General features: G+C 34.1%; 1 pseudogene; it reads right to left on the reverse strand.

Moving 5' to 3' along the window:
* Positions 1-4,173: 4,173 nt before the first annotated feature.
* LOC149554868 (uncharacterized) overlaps positions 4,174-15,824 on the reverse strand; it is a 93,192-nt pseudogene continuing 81,541 nt past the window's right edge.

Below are 15,824 nucleotides of genomic sequence, written 5' to 3' on the forward strand. Positions count from 1 at the left end.
AGTTTTCTTTGAGCTAGATGCCATTGTGCCTTTCTAGGGTTTGAATTTCAAAGAAAAACAAAGACTGCATGACTCGACACTTGAATAAATACCTTTAGATTGAAGAAATTATGTTGAATCATGGTTGAAATCTACTCAAACACTAGTTTGTTTGTTTAGAAATTTATTTTCTCTCTTCTTTGTCTTCACTCTTTGATCACAATGAGGAAAAATGAATGAAATTGTGATCAATACCCTATTTTAGCTACATTTAATGCTTAATGTGATTACAACTGTTCACTCACCTCCTTAAGCATTTCTACATTACTCAGCATCCATTGATTCTCAACTACTCGGCATCAACTAATGTTTCCCAACTCAGAATCAACTAAGACTAGCTCAACATCCACTACCAATTGGGTCACAACTGACTACTTGGCATGCACTAGAATTTTACTCGGCATTTGAGGGCAACTTGACAACACTTGTGAAAACTTTAAGTTTTAACTTTGCATCTTTACTTATGCTGATTTCTCCTTTGCAGTACTTGCTTGTCTTGGAATTGATGTATGATATAGCTTTTGTATATCAGTCCCATGCACCTTATCTTTGCTTAGTTGGATGAAGTGTGACCACTTGAACTCTTGGGTGAAGTGATCCCTCCATTGGAGGTGCTACCTCCATCTCTTCTTTTCCATGTTCTGTTCATCTCTCCTCTGATGTGTTCAAAATCAACCTTTTCTTTTCCTTTTTTGAACTCAAAAATTGGTGCCTTAGACTTGGTTGGAAAAAACTTGCTGATATGTCCTATTTTTAGACAACTAAAGCATGTGGTTTGACTCAACCATTTATTATATTTTCCATTAGAATGTGTTCTTATGTAGTTTTCAGGAATGTGCCCATACTCCTGACAATAGTGATAGCTCTACCTAGTATTGTAGTTCCAATTGTAGTGGTGTCCATGGCTTTTAGTTTTTGCTAGTTAGTTTGGTGTCCACATAGGCTTTGATCTACACTCAAAAGCTTGATGACCATCCTTTTTGCAGTTGTAGCAGTGACCATCAAATCTTGTTGTCCTTATTAGTTTGGCTCTGCAGTCTTGTGTTTAGTGTCACTGCTTATTGCATTTGTAACACTGACCCTTGTTCTTGGGTTTGTCCACCTGATTGGTCTTCTTACTCTTGCATACATTAGTAGTGTGTCCCTTTTTACAATAGAAATGACAAGTGGGTTTAGTATTCTTACCTTTGTCACTTCTTTCCTCTGCACTCTTTGATGACTCTCCTTCTTTAGTGTTAGTGAAACATAATCCATAAGTGTCATTCCTTGATCTTGGTGATTTCAGCAGTTGTTCAAAGTGCTTTTTGGCTTCACTTGATTTGTTGAAGCTCTCTTTTATCTCCTTCTTTCTTCTCAAATCATTTTGCAATTGTTCATTTTGCATTTTCAGAGTGGAGATCTCAATGTCCTTAACATTTAGCTCATGATGAACATTCATCAATTGGCTGAGGGTGTCTAACTGCATGTCAGAGATTCTTGCAAGCTCTATTGACTTCTCCTCCAGTCTGTTGGCAAGATTTCTTTTATCATCTTCAATTATAGCCCTGTCTTCAATGGCTCTTTTCCTCTATTCAATTATCTCACACAACATCATGGCTTGTGACTCTTGCTCAATTTTGAGAGATCTGATCTCTTATGCTTGAGCTCTACTCTTCTCCATCAAATCTACTATTGCTACATCAAACTATTGAGTATCTCCATTAGAAAACACTTTTGTGTTATCAATCTCCTTATATTGTGTGTCATTTTCAGATATGGCAATATCCTTTCTTCTCTTTAAGGATTTTCTCAATTCTTCTCTGACTTCCTCCAAGTTGTGTAGAGCAAGGTGTACACCAATCACCTAGTTCTCTATGACCTTCCCAATTTTGTAGACTTCCATCTTTTAGACCTTTTCTCCAAGCTGCGAGGCTTTTTGTTGTGAGAACCTTGCTCTGCTACCAATTGTTGGAATTTACAAATGGGAAGATTACTTCTGAGGTTGGGGGGGGGGGGGGGGGGGGGGGGGGGCGCAGTGAATCAGAAGTAACACACTTTAGCCATAAATTTTTTTATCTAAAATAAATTGCATGAATGTAATCATATTAGATAAACATAAAATAAAGACATGCATTAAGACACATAACACCAAATTTTGATCACTAGAAACCCTCCATAAATTAGAAGGTAAAACTGGGGTGGGGATGATACCCACAAATTATCGTTGCACCAATATTGTTTGACCACTTCTAATGGTATGCCCTGTTAGAGGCTCACCCTATTAAAGGCTTTACACTTTGTCAAAGGTGACTTGTTCAAATGATTTACAAACACTTACTTGAAGTGTTACCCTATTAAAGGATTTAGCACCTTATCAAAGGTTCTACAACGTAGCTATTAAGCTAACCTATCAATATAGGATTTACTTTTCTAATACAATTGCTAGAGAGTATTAGATTGAATAGACTTGATAGCTTACAATCCTTTATTGCTGATATCAGGCTCTTGATCTACTCTCTTTTCTTTGATCCTCTATTATTTGATGTCTATGCGTAACCCTTACTCTGTTCTAATTAATTGTGTTCAACAATGCTGATCAAATCACTAAGTCTTGTTACCTGTGCTATTCCTCTGTTATGCAACTTGCTCTCTTCAATTTTTCATCCACTCAACAACTCTAATTCCTAGGGTCTTTACCTTCTTATAAAGGCTTCAAATACTTAGGGTTAAGATTGAATCCATGAACTAATTTTCCCACTCAAATCCTTGCATTTTTCGTATAGGTTGCATGCATTCTCCAATTTTCTTATTGGATGCATGTCGATTACATAGGTAAAGGAAAAGATTCAAATTTATCTATAAAATCCTTTGTGATTGACCTTGAAAATAGTTTACATCTAATTTTTTGAAGGCACAAAATCATATGTTGATTTTGTGTTACTTGGCACATACTAATTTGCTAATGCTTGGCATATATAGGATCCTGGCTTGCTCAGCTCCTATAGCAACTCTGACTTGCTTGGCATCCATTCACTGCTTGACACCTATAGTGACTTGGCACATGTATTATTCTCAACATTAAAAGTTCACTTAGCATCTTCTAGATTTTTGACTCGGCACATACTATGGCTCGACATGTATAGTCTACTCAGCTTCAATATGAAAATTGGTTAAGTGTGTTGACACTCAATTGTCAAAACTAATCCGAGATGAACACAAACCTCTCCACCTACTTCCAAAGTGTTGAATCAAGCATGTCCCCAAATTTAGTCTTTCTTAATACTTACATGGGTTTGATTGAGTTCTTACTATAGAGTCATCCTCATTGCTGAGCACCCTTTGACAAAAAAAAGTTATAGATTTTGGTATTAAATCTCTGGTGGGTTACAAGAAGGTTGATTGATTTCTCCCCATTTTCACCTCAAGCATCATCTAAATATGAACTCAATGATCCATATAAGCTCTCTAATATTATATAGAAAATCAATTTATAGGACACCATTATCAACTTGTTGGTAAACAAATTTGTCACTATAAAATAATCTCTGAAACTGACCATGTTTTCCCTATGAATAGTGACAATTGTGCCAACAGTTGGAGAGATTCAAACAAATCAGTATTAGCTTATAATATTATTTCATGTTTGAGAGGGGCAAGTCCCTCGTATTATTGGTATTTTCTATTGTTTTCACCTAAAAGCATGAAAGGATAGAACAGGAAATTAAATAAGATGAATAATAAAAACTCAAAAGACATACATACGAACACCAAATGAGATTCCTAAAAGATAACTATTTGCAAGGGACTTTGAGCACAAAATGCAATAATGAAAAAGGTTGGATTAGACCCCAACATACAAAAAGATGAACTATCCTAGTGCACTCACATCAAGACAACAAGATACCAAGAGATGTGGTAGTAGAACCCAACATATGAAAAGATGAACTATCCTAGTATACTCAAGTCTTTGCAAAAAAAAATGCCATTCTTCACATGATGAAGACTAAAATCTATGTTTGGTCTCCCATCCTTGATTTAGAAAACCCAAATCCGACAATAAACATGAGCCATAGGCTATAATTTACAATAAAAAGATATAATATTTAACAGTTTCAAGACTTGCATGAATGTAACCCTTGATTTAGTCATAGTATACTAAAATGAAGAGCTTTGAGTATCTGATATCACTTCACAATTAGTTATTGCATTTTTTTCGCAAACTAAATTGGATATTATGGGCATTAATTTGATGGAAGAAGAAGTGTCTGAGGTGAAATCCTATTGAATGACCTTCAATAAATTGGATACCTCTCTCATATTTGATCAAGCTTCAAGTGAATCACTTGAACAAAACAAACCATGATGCATCAATGAAATGGCACATTCTTCTATTTCTTGGCCAACACTTTCCCTTGACAAGCTCTTATTAGTTACCTCTAATGCCATGTCTAGAAATGCCCTTTTCACCCAATTATGTAGGTTTAAATCACCATCAAACATATTATTAGTCGATTGCTTCCTTGTTATCATTTCCAATAACATAATACCATAGCTATAAACATCCCCCTAGGAGAAATCATTCCATTAAATCCATATTCCATAGACAAGTTATTATTAATAATAGTTGTGTACTCTATTCTAAAATGGAAATCCTTATTTTTGTTAAAAAATTAAAGACAATTGACAAACCATACTAGTGCAATGTAGTCCACTGAGCCTTTTTAAACCTATTGTTGAAGTTACTGAATTGGCAGTGATTCTTCCAATCTATCTGGATATGCCATAATTCGATAGATGAGATGGCATATAATTTAAAAGAATATCACCTAGTTTTATGTCACATTACACTATTTTCATGAAGCAATCATAATGAAGATATTCCACGGCATGGGCTACATCTATGGCTATGTCCAAGAGTTTTCTTAGTCCCACTCTACACCTATCTAGATAGAAATACTTGTCAAAAGTTCCATTGGTAAAATACTCAAAATCTAAAGCTTTAAAGTGAGATGTGGAACATGTGATTATGATTCTTCCAAGGTTCTTGTGTCGATCCTTTTGCAATCCTCTACATTCAATCTAAAAATCTTTTCCAATTGATCATGCATTAAATACCCAAAGTTTTTGTTTTTGGTTGAATGTTGACATTGATGACTAAGTGTTGAAATGAAGTGAAATTATTGAAGTTGAAAGAAACAAGGTGAACCAAACAATAAAGAGAGGAGAGGAAAGAAGAGTTAAGGCAAAGTGAAAGAGTGAATTAGACAATAAAGAGGTCAAGGGTAGAGATCAAAAAAAGACCAACCAGAAATGAGATCTAAACAAGAAAGGTAGTACTAAACCTAACAAATAAATTTGTAGTGTCATTTTCTAATCATTATAGCTGAAAAATATCTTAATTGAGTGGAGCTAACAAGTCTTTGAAATCCTATATGATAACACTGATTAGTGGTGTTTATGAGTCCTTTAGAGAAAGCCACTCTTTAAACAGGATCAATGAGTGATAAGGTCTAGATAATATTTTGGTGTAAATCCTCTAACAAGGTCACATTAGCAATGTGAATGTAATCCTTTAAAAAGGTTGGTTCATATCAGAGATTTCTTAAGAAGAGTAAAAATATTGGGTTATCAGTCTCAGGTGGTTTTTCCCTTTACATGGTTTCCACATTAAAAATATTATTGTCAAATAAGTAATCATTGTTATGTTGCAAGTTTTTAACATGTTATTTACATTTTACCATAACAACACCACATGAACTCCTAAAAAAACACCTATGAGAAATCCTTAAAAGAGAAGAAATATATTGCAGAGATAAATATAGGGAAATGTGGATTACTAATGGGGATAATTAAGCCAAATAATTTCATGCCTCCACCAAATCATGTAGATCTTCAAATATGACTAATTTCATTAAAGACATGAACAACAATTGTAATATATTAGACAAAGACATCTCTCAAGGAACACAAGATGATTTTGTGTTTCTTCCATAAAAAAAATTCTCAACACAACATCCAAATGAATTCATCATACATTCTTTTAGCACATGCATTAGATGCTAATAATCTCATGCCAATGAAACCATTCACTATTGAGGGAGTAAAACAGATAGTATTCTCTTTAAAAGATAACAAAGTACCTAGACCAGATGGCATGACAAGAGTGTTGATCTCTAAGCCTATGTTGCCTATTACTGTCTAACACTTAGTCATTTCCAAGGCAGTGTTGGACAATCATCATTACGACTAAGCCATCTAGATAAGGCCAAGCTATAAAAGGACTTATTTATTTGACAACATATGCCGAACAAGTTAGAGGATGTCGAGCACCCTAGTTGAGACCGAGCAAGCATATAAGTTAGGTAATTAAGTTGAGACCGAGGAACCAAAAAAATAGTTATTTTCTAGTGACATAATATATTAAGTTTGTAGAAGCTGAGTGACAACATGAATGTTAGTTATGATCGAGTGTCAGAACATTTAAGTATTGAGTAAACTAGTATTGACATATGAGTTTTTAATTGCAAAAACATTTATGTAAATCATTCTATCTGACCTCTATAATTAAAGAGGAGATTGCCCATTTTGTCAAATGGTATTAATCCCTAGGAAAGTAAAATAACCAATTAGAAAATTAGAAAAGAAAAATGGAAAAGAGGAAAAAATATAGAACATTGATCCTAATCTAGAACTTTTGAGGATTGTCTATTTAAGAAGGTTTCCTACCTAGGATCAAGAAAGAGATGTATGAATGAGCATATGGAAGCAAAGTGAAGGAGCAAGATAAGTATAGAGCGAAAGAGTTTAGATAGTGCAACCAAGGTAGTGAAGGACGAGAAATCTATATCAAATAAGGAGATCAAATTGAGAATTTGAAGAGAGAATATATTTAATTAACTTTCAGAGAAAAATAAAGGGTCAAGTACTAAATCAATTTTAATAGATTGAGTTAGGGAAAATCTCTTAACAGAGTGGTCCTAACATACCTATTTCAAATCGTCCTCACTTTATTGTAAATGGAAAATTCTTTAATAGGGTAAGACCTAACAATCTTAAATTATTTTAACAGAGAAGACCTCTCATAGGGTAGATCATCTGATATGATCAAAATTATAACCCTAATAGGTTAACTTTGTTGTTGCTCTAGTCAAGATTTTTGGGTTTCATCTCCACCTCAGTTTTACCTTCCTATTGAAGTTCTTTTGGGTAACCGAAATCATTGGGTTATGTGTTGATGATTTTCATAGATGTTAGATAGATTCCATTTGAAGCATTACATGTTACATTTTATGGTATAAGATTTGGGATATGAGATGGATTAGGTGTGAATTGTTTTATCAGTAAAAGTATTGTAGATCCTAATTCACCTCCACATTTTCAGTATCTTGTTTCCCATGTATTAGAGCCTAGTCCTCTTGAAAAATTCTAACAGCTTGAGAGGATTATATCTTGAAGATGGAGGAATGCAAGATGGGAAAAATCATTAAGAACAAGATGATTGAAATCCAAATCATATTGTAACAACTTGAAGGAGAAAAAGAAGAGTTGAGAAAATTCTTAAAGAAAAGGAAAGAAATGATCATTTAACAAAATTATACACTATATAGAGAAGTTGATATACAAGGATTACTTAATAATAGAAATAGTAGTGACAATGATGCAACAATAGTAGATCTATTGGAGAAGAACAACATTCTGAGCAAAGAAGTCAAAGAACTCAAGAGAGACCAAGAAGTTCAATTAGTAAGATTGTGTGAAGTAACTAAACAAAAGAAGACAAAGCCATAATCGAGAAAAACAAAAAAAAAATGGCTACTAGACTTGAAGAAAGATCATTTGAGGTATAGAAACTCACAATAAATCAATTGGAGATGATAAACCAGTTGTTAATTATCAATCAGGAGTTGAACATAAAGGACATGGAGATCAAAAAATTGTGATTACAAAGTGACCAACTAATAAATGAGTTAAGATCTAAGAAATAAATATTGGAAATAATTAATAAACCAAGGGAAGCTATCAGATACTTTGAAGAACTAATGGAATCACCAAGGTCATCTAGTGATACTCCTAGTCTAGGACATGATAGGCACTTTTCATCTACCAAGGTTGGTGTTAGAAACAATAGTCCACCAAGATAACTAAGAGGGGGGGTGAATCAGCTATCCAATTAAAACATTTATCAACCTTAATTAAACTTGACCATTCTATCAAAGTAAACAACAACCATAATAACATGCACATTCACAATTAAACCAGATTTGTTAACTAGGGAAACCCTTGTTTAGAGGGAAAGCCCCAGTGGGAATGATGCCCACAAAGGTATACTGATATATATTTATTTCTAGAGGATGGGCCCTGTTAGGATTCTATAATCACATTTAGTACATAAGAGTGCCTGATAGGAGTTGTGATAACCCTATTAGGAGTTATAGAAGATAGAAGGACCCACTGTCCAAACAGCTTCTGGGGCAAGACCACTGAACTTATTGTCCAACTGATCTCTCAATTATTCCTTGCAAAATAATTTTTTATACTATTCTTTAACCTCTTTCTTCTTTCCTATCAACTTGACCAATCACCGTTAGACCTTGTAGACTAGGTCACGAACCTCAAATCCAAATATCAAACCTCGAATCACTAAATAAACCTCAACAATGAAGTTCTCTCCAACTTCACTCTGCTCTCCTTATCTTTGCATATTAATTGTTTCTCTTCTATTCTTCTCTTCGTGCTTCATGAAATCATTTTTACACATTCATACATAACAAAGGAAAATGTCCTTCCTTTACACTGAATCCATAAAATAATTCTCTAAGTCATCCATTAAACCTTCTCAGTTAATTATTATAGGACCTCATTAAGAACATGTTATACTTAGTGATAACATCAATCAGCCACCTTGTAACTTGAATACCTATCCATACATGTAATATTATGGCAAGCGAGCTTAGCCACATAATCAACAACATACATGTCTTTACATGTCTTTAACCTTGCTTCTCAAAATAACAACTCTATTAAGAGATATAACAAGTTTACCAGAACATGCTTCTATAAACTCTATCCCAGAATAATCATCACCAAATATTGCATAACTTCTTCCAGACTTAATTTCTTATGCTCCCAAGTTTACATGCATATACTAGAAACTTTGTAGTATCTCCCTTTAACCTCACTGGTGAAAATACTTGATGATCTATTCATACCAACTTGATTTTTTTGATGTTCTTCTGTCAGCTACCACATAAAATTGCTATGTTGACATCAATGAAAAACACAGTCATGAATGTAACATATCATTATGATAATGATCTAAAAAATGATCTAATCATGTTTCTACAATACTCCCCCATAGGAATATCATCAACATTCATGCTTCCAACAATCTCCCCCTTTGGCATTGATGGCAACATAGATGAAAAACATCTAGTTCCAAGAATACCAACTATAAAAGACTGTTATCCTTTCTTTTTAAATCATTACAACTATAAAAGAATGTTCTCTATATCAAACTATTTTTCATGCTATAATTTCTCCGTTCAATATAATCTATATCAAATTATTTTTCGTGTTATAATCTATCCCCCATTGACATCAATGTCAAAGGTTTTAGAAACCATCTATCTCTGACTTGCTCAAGTGTCCAAGACATTGTTCAAAACAATATCCATCAAAAATCCTAGATGACTCTGTTCATCATAGATACTCCCCCATACAGAGAGATCAATATTTTATCTAGGAAAATAATAGTGCTCTGTATCATTGGACTGATGCACTCTTGTATCATCTACTCTTATGTGGGTAGGGGCATAATCCCTAGCATACCTCAAAAATACTCAAAAGCCTCTTTGGAAAGAGGCTTGGTGAAAATATCTGCAATCTTCTCTTTGGTGCTTACATACTCCAATCTAATTTCCTTTTCTGCAACTTTCTCTCTCAACATGTGATACTTGATAGAAATGTGCTTAGTATTAAATGCAACACTAGATTCTTAGAAATATTCACTATGCTTGTGTTATCACAATGTATGACAATAGGTTCACTGAATTCCATCCTTGTATCCTTCAACATCTGCTTCATCCAAAAACTTGATTACAATTGTTTACTACTATAATATATTCTGCCTTTGTTGTACTCTATGAGATACAATAATGCTTCTTGCTTAACCAAGAAACCAATCTTCCTCCAAGAAAGAAGGCTCCACCATTGTTACTCTTTTTGTCATCCATACTACTTGCCCAATCAACATCAATATAAGCATATAAAGTAAAATCATTAGATCTTTCATACCACAACTCAAGCTCAGGTGTTCCCTTCAGATATTTAAATATTCTTTTAACGGATGGATAATGTGATTCTCTAGGATTAGCTTGAAATCTTGCAACAATTCCAACCGCATTTGCTATATCTAGCCTTGTCTGAGTCAAATATTGTAATCCTCCAATCATCGATCTATACTTCTTCTGCTTAATAGTAGGTGTCTCATCCTTTTTAGATAACTTGTGTCTAGTTACCATAGGTGTTCCAACTAATTTACATGTTTCCAAACCAAACCTTTTCAATAGATCTTTCAGATACCCAGTTTGAGAAATAAAGATTCCTTCTTCATCCTACACAATCTATAATCCTAGGAAGTATTTCATCTCTCCTATCACACTCATTTCATATTTCTTCTTCATTTCTTCTGAAAACTTGTGACTTTTATTATCATCTCCTCCAAATATGATATCATCAAAAAATATCACCAAAATCATCAATCTATCATCTATTTCTTTCCAATATAGATTATTGTCTGCCATACCTTTGCTAAATCCAAGTTTTTTCAAATGCTTGTCCAACATTGCATACCAAGTTCTAGGTACTTTCTTTAAGCCGTACAATGCTTTCTTTGATCTACATACCATGTCCTTGTCATCTGTTAAAGGAAAACCTTTAGGTTGTTCTATGTATACATCTTCTTCAAGTTCTCCATTTAGAAATGGTGACTTGACATCCATCTAATATACCTTGAATTTCTTATATGTTGCATTGGATAAGAATAACCTTCGTACTTCAATTCTTGACATAGGAGCATAGGTTTTGTCATAGTCTATTCCTTCTTGCTTTGAGTAACCTTTACATACCAATCTTGCTTTGTTCCTTAAAACTTCATCATGTTCATTCATATTGTTCTTGAATACCCATTTTGTTCCTATCACATTCTTGTCTACTAATCTGGGGACCAATTCTCATGTCTCATTCTTCACTATCGAATCCAATTCTTCTTTCATAGCTTGCTTCCAATAGTCAACTATACATGCCTCATCTGCATTCTTTGGTTCTACTTGAGATATCAAACATAGTTCTTCATTAATTATAATTCTTGTCATCACACCTTTATCTATGTTTTTGATGATCAGTCATTTTGAATGAGCTGACTTGTTGGGACTAAAAATTGCATGGTCAATTTTCACTCACATATTGAAAATTTTGAAGAATCAATGCCCTAAAGTGCTTTTTATGCATATGTAGTCAGTTGTCAGTTTGAGGCCTAGATGGTGTTTGAGTGGCTTAACACCTTTCATTTGACATATGCATGTGATCCACAATGTTATTTTGCCATCCTAAATTGTTTGATGAAGTCCCATTTTGAGCTAGTGTCAAAATTCATAATTCTGCCCAAGTGTCAAAATGCGTACAGTAGCCCAGTTTGTCTTTGAATATCTTTTACCTAGGAATGTGTCATGACCTACCACTTTGGGGATGTTTAGTATGCATATCAAAGAACATGTGTTCCAATTTTCAACCCATTTCAAATCCATTTGACTAGGTTTTGAACCCCTCAAAGTTGGTCATTTACTATTTTGTGCATTTGTGTAGTTATTCACATTTGTGTAGTTTACATTGTTTTGTTATGGCTAAGGTATCTCGATTGATTCATACCCATGTTTACAATGTTATAACTTTGATCTTGTGATTGGTTAGCCTAAACAAATTGTACCATCATGTTGTGTCCTAAAAATCCTTAAAGTATGCCAATTCTCAAGTCATGACGAATCCATCTACATACTTTCTTATGTCCATTCATTTACCAAAAATTACTTTTTGACACATTTCCCAGTTAAAAAATTTCAAGTGCCTATTTTCAGAAATTCTCCAAATTCATCCTGTTATTTGTCATAAGCCCTAATTATGAATTCTTATCCTTTGAATGGAAAAGAACCTATATCCTAGTTTTTAGAGCCCCAAGTGATCAATAACCCAGTTTATAATGCCAAACCCAAGCCTAGTTTATGTTTTTTAACACTGTTTTCTTGGAGGATAATTGAAGTATGGATGTTTGGAAATTAAAATATTTTGACTGGGAATTCATCATAGGCTAAGAATTTGTAGTATGGTAGAGTGTGTAGGATTGAACACTCATGGCAATTTTTGTGGCCTCGTTACTTGATTGAATTAGTTTTTAAAGCTAGCTGGCACACCTCCAGACACAAATTCACAATTTACAAATAAGAAGTGAAATGAGTTTTAATGATCAGTTAGTGCTCAAAATTAATTCCAGTGAGTATCAAATGGTGAATAGATCAATTTTCCAATTTCAGTTGTTTGGAAATGAAATTTTTTAGCCAGACCCACTTTGGGGCCCAAATATTTTCATCTGATTGATAAGGCATCATGGAATTTTCAAAGTGACTAAAATGGGTTAAAATGATTTTGATGTCACAATGCAAAGGCAATATAGATGATCTTGAGTGTTCATCGGTATTTAAAGTGAAGCTAGATTTTACTTTAAGTGCTCAAGGGTAATCTTTCTTTGTCAAGGGCCTGTGGGGGATAAAAAGAGAGGATTGGGTGATTCAACTTGAAAGAGAATTAAAAGCCCACAATCAGCAATAAAGAATCACAACATTGAGACATAATTTGTAAAGAAGAGGATACACTGATTTGAATGCTTGCCAAATTTGTTAGAGGAAATATTGTACAAGCAAGGGAGATGGGCTTTGTCAATTATTTCTAAGGCTTGATTTGGAGTAAGAGGACCACAGGTTTCTAATCTTGGCATCTTTAATTATTTCTCAATCAACATTCAACAATAAAGATGTTAAAAGGACTCAATAACATAATTTGAAACCATTATATAAACTTGATACCTTTATGAATGCATAATATTATAAATGTTTGATAAAGGCTTGATTGTATTCAATTAAAAAATTGTGTTGATCAAAATTTTAAAATGCTGAAGGGAAGCTCTCATCTTGCGTAGAATTTTGCCAAATATTATAAATGTGACTTGCCTTTCAGCCGCCACTAATATCATTTTCATAAATTCAGAAGAGAACAATTTTATTTTCCAATCATGGTGCTTCCCAGATGTAGAGCTTTTACGATATTTTTATATGCTCCATCTTCAGCCGTGAAAGATGGAAATGATGGGACTAAATTGAAACACTTGAGACAATATGGAATAAGGGAAATATCAACAAGAAATATAGAAAAAATTCGAAGACACAAAAAATGAGATAATTGACAGTAGTGATAGGTATGCATTTGCAAAATATTTCTTAGTGAAGAGTGAATCTGAAGACATGGATGCTGATGAAACAAAAGAAGAAGATCAAGTCCACGTCCAAGATGAAGAAAAGGGGAAATATTAATAGAGAAGCCACTGAAGAAGAATAGAGTAGGGTTATAAGGATTTATCCCACATTGGGGAGGGAATGACTTTCTTATGTTTTTAAATATTCCTGCACACATTATCTTGAATGTCTTAAAAGATAAAGGCTTTTGGAAAGGCAAAGAAAGTGCATGTGGGTCCTAGTCAGCCAGATGGAGATAAGACAAATTTTGGATGAGCATGTAAAATAGAGTGCTAGAAAAGTTGCATCGCCAAAAAAGTGGAGATTTTTAGTGGTCACTATTTCGCCATTGGAAAATGGTGAGATTTTTCGGCATGCAACATGGAAACTTGGCGAAAAATCTCAAATTTGGCCCAAAAAACTTAGAAATCTAGCAAAGGTAAAATGAGAACGTGGGTCCCACCTGTACATGCAGTTAGAAAATGAAATAATGACAAGTGGCAGTCAGGTAGTATGTGTAGTAAGGAGATGATGATGTGGCAATGATCAGACCAACAACAAGGTGCCACATGGCATGAATCTCAAGGAAGGATGTGTTGTGGCAAGTAGATCTCAATGATGCACCAGATCGTGCTACGTGGCAGATCTGACAGATGTTGCTATGTCGCTAAGGAAAAGTTGCATGCTAGTTAACATAGCAACATAGCGACCCAATAAGATGTTGACATGTGGTGGTGACATGGGAGTGAGGTGGACCATTCTAATGGTTACACATGGTGAAGGATTCTGACATGGCACACTTCCCGAGTTGTTGACGTGGAAGAGGATGACACATGTCGCAATGTCACTATGTTGCTAATGACATGGTGGATACTAACTCAAATAGTGACATAGTAGTTGATGATGTGGCATGATGAGGTGGCTTGTTGACATGGTAGAACAAAGGACAAATCAGAAGCTAACATGTGGCACCCAGTTGGAGAGGTTTGACAGCTATGTAGGAAAAGAGCCAATCATATGATGACACATGACACCATGGTCAAAACAAGTTTGACCTGGATGGAATATGTGAGGGGAATTTTCAAAAGATTATTTTTTAAATATATTTCCTTTGATTTACATGCAACCCAGGTTTAAAAGATATTTGAAATATTACATTGTTCAAACCTTTGAAAAATGTTGAATATTTAAAATGTAGTCTTGAAACATATAAGTGAGAGCCTAAACTTCAAAGAAGCATAACAGGGACATTTTTTCACTAAAATGGGCGAAGTGGCACTCCAATATATTGTCATAATAGGGAGAAGATGAGCTATTCATTTATGAAGTTCATTTTTGCATAGGATGTCACTGGTGCATGCTATAGGGGGTTTTGTGCTTTCAATGAAATGCTCAGTTCTAGACAATGATTTCATCAATGCAATTATAGAATTTAGTTGGGATGCATTTGATATTCTTTGTTGGCTTAGTTTGTTCAAAATTTGGAGCATAATGATGTGTTTTGCTTGCTTTTTGATGGAACTTCTCAATTTTTTTGTCTTTCTCAATCAGCTATGATTTCCATCAAAATATCTGAGATACTTTATAGTTTGGGAGGCAAAAAAGATCAAGGATTTGATTTTGCAGTTGAGAGGAGAGATTAGAGAGATGCTTTTAACTTGTTGAGAAGGTTTTCCAAGGGGACAAGTGTCAGTTGCATAATAGATCCAGAAATTCACTTCTTCCTATATCTTTCTTTCTTTCATCCATTGTAAGGGTTGGAAAATATTGGAAAGTTTCTTTGGAATGAAGACATTTAGTAGAATTGGCTCTGGAATTGTTGAAGTTTGAATGGAAGATTTGGGATGTGCTAGTTCTAGACCATGAAGCTTTTCTTTGGCATGTGATACCCCATCCCATCCCATCAGTTTCTCATTTCAACCATTTTCTCTCTTGTATGGAAGCATATGTTATTGTATCGTTTGGTTTATTAGGTATCTTGTGAGTCCATTTTATGCATTTCATGTATTATTTCAAGGAAATCAATACAAAGAATAGAAAATGTTAAGTTTCATCTTAAATCTTGTCTCCTTTCTCAATGAGCTGTAATATTTTATGATCTTTGAACAAAGAGCCTAGGTCATAGTTGCAGTCCCTTAAGGTTGTATGTTGTTTCATTGTTGCTTATAATTCAAGGAGTTATGTAAATTATTTAGTGAAATTAATAGGGTTGCAAGTTTATTGAGGAGGATATTAGGTAAGAATGAG

This window comes from Cupressus sempervirens, chromosome 5 (genome assembly GCF_028749045.1).
Source record: "Cupressus sempervirens isolate cs-2001-9-10 chromosome 5, ASM2874904v1, whole genome shotgun sequence".
Taxonomy (NCBI): domain Eukaryota; kingdom Viridiplantae; phylum Streptophyta; class Pinopsida; order Cupressales; family Cupressaceae; genus Cupressus; species Cupressus sempervirens.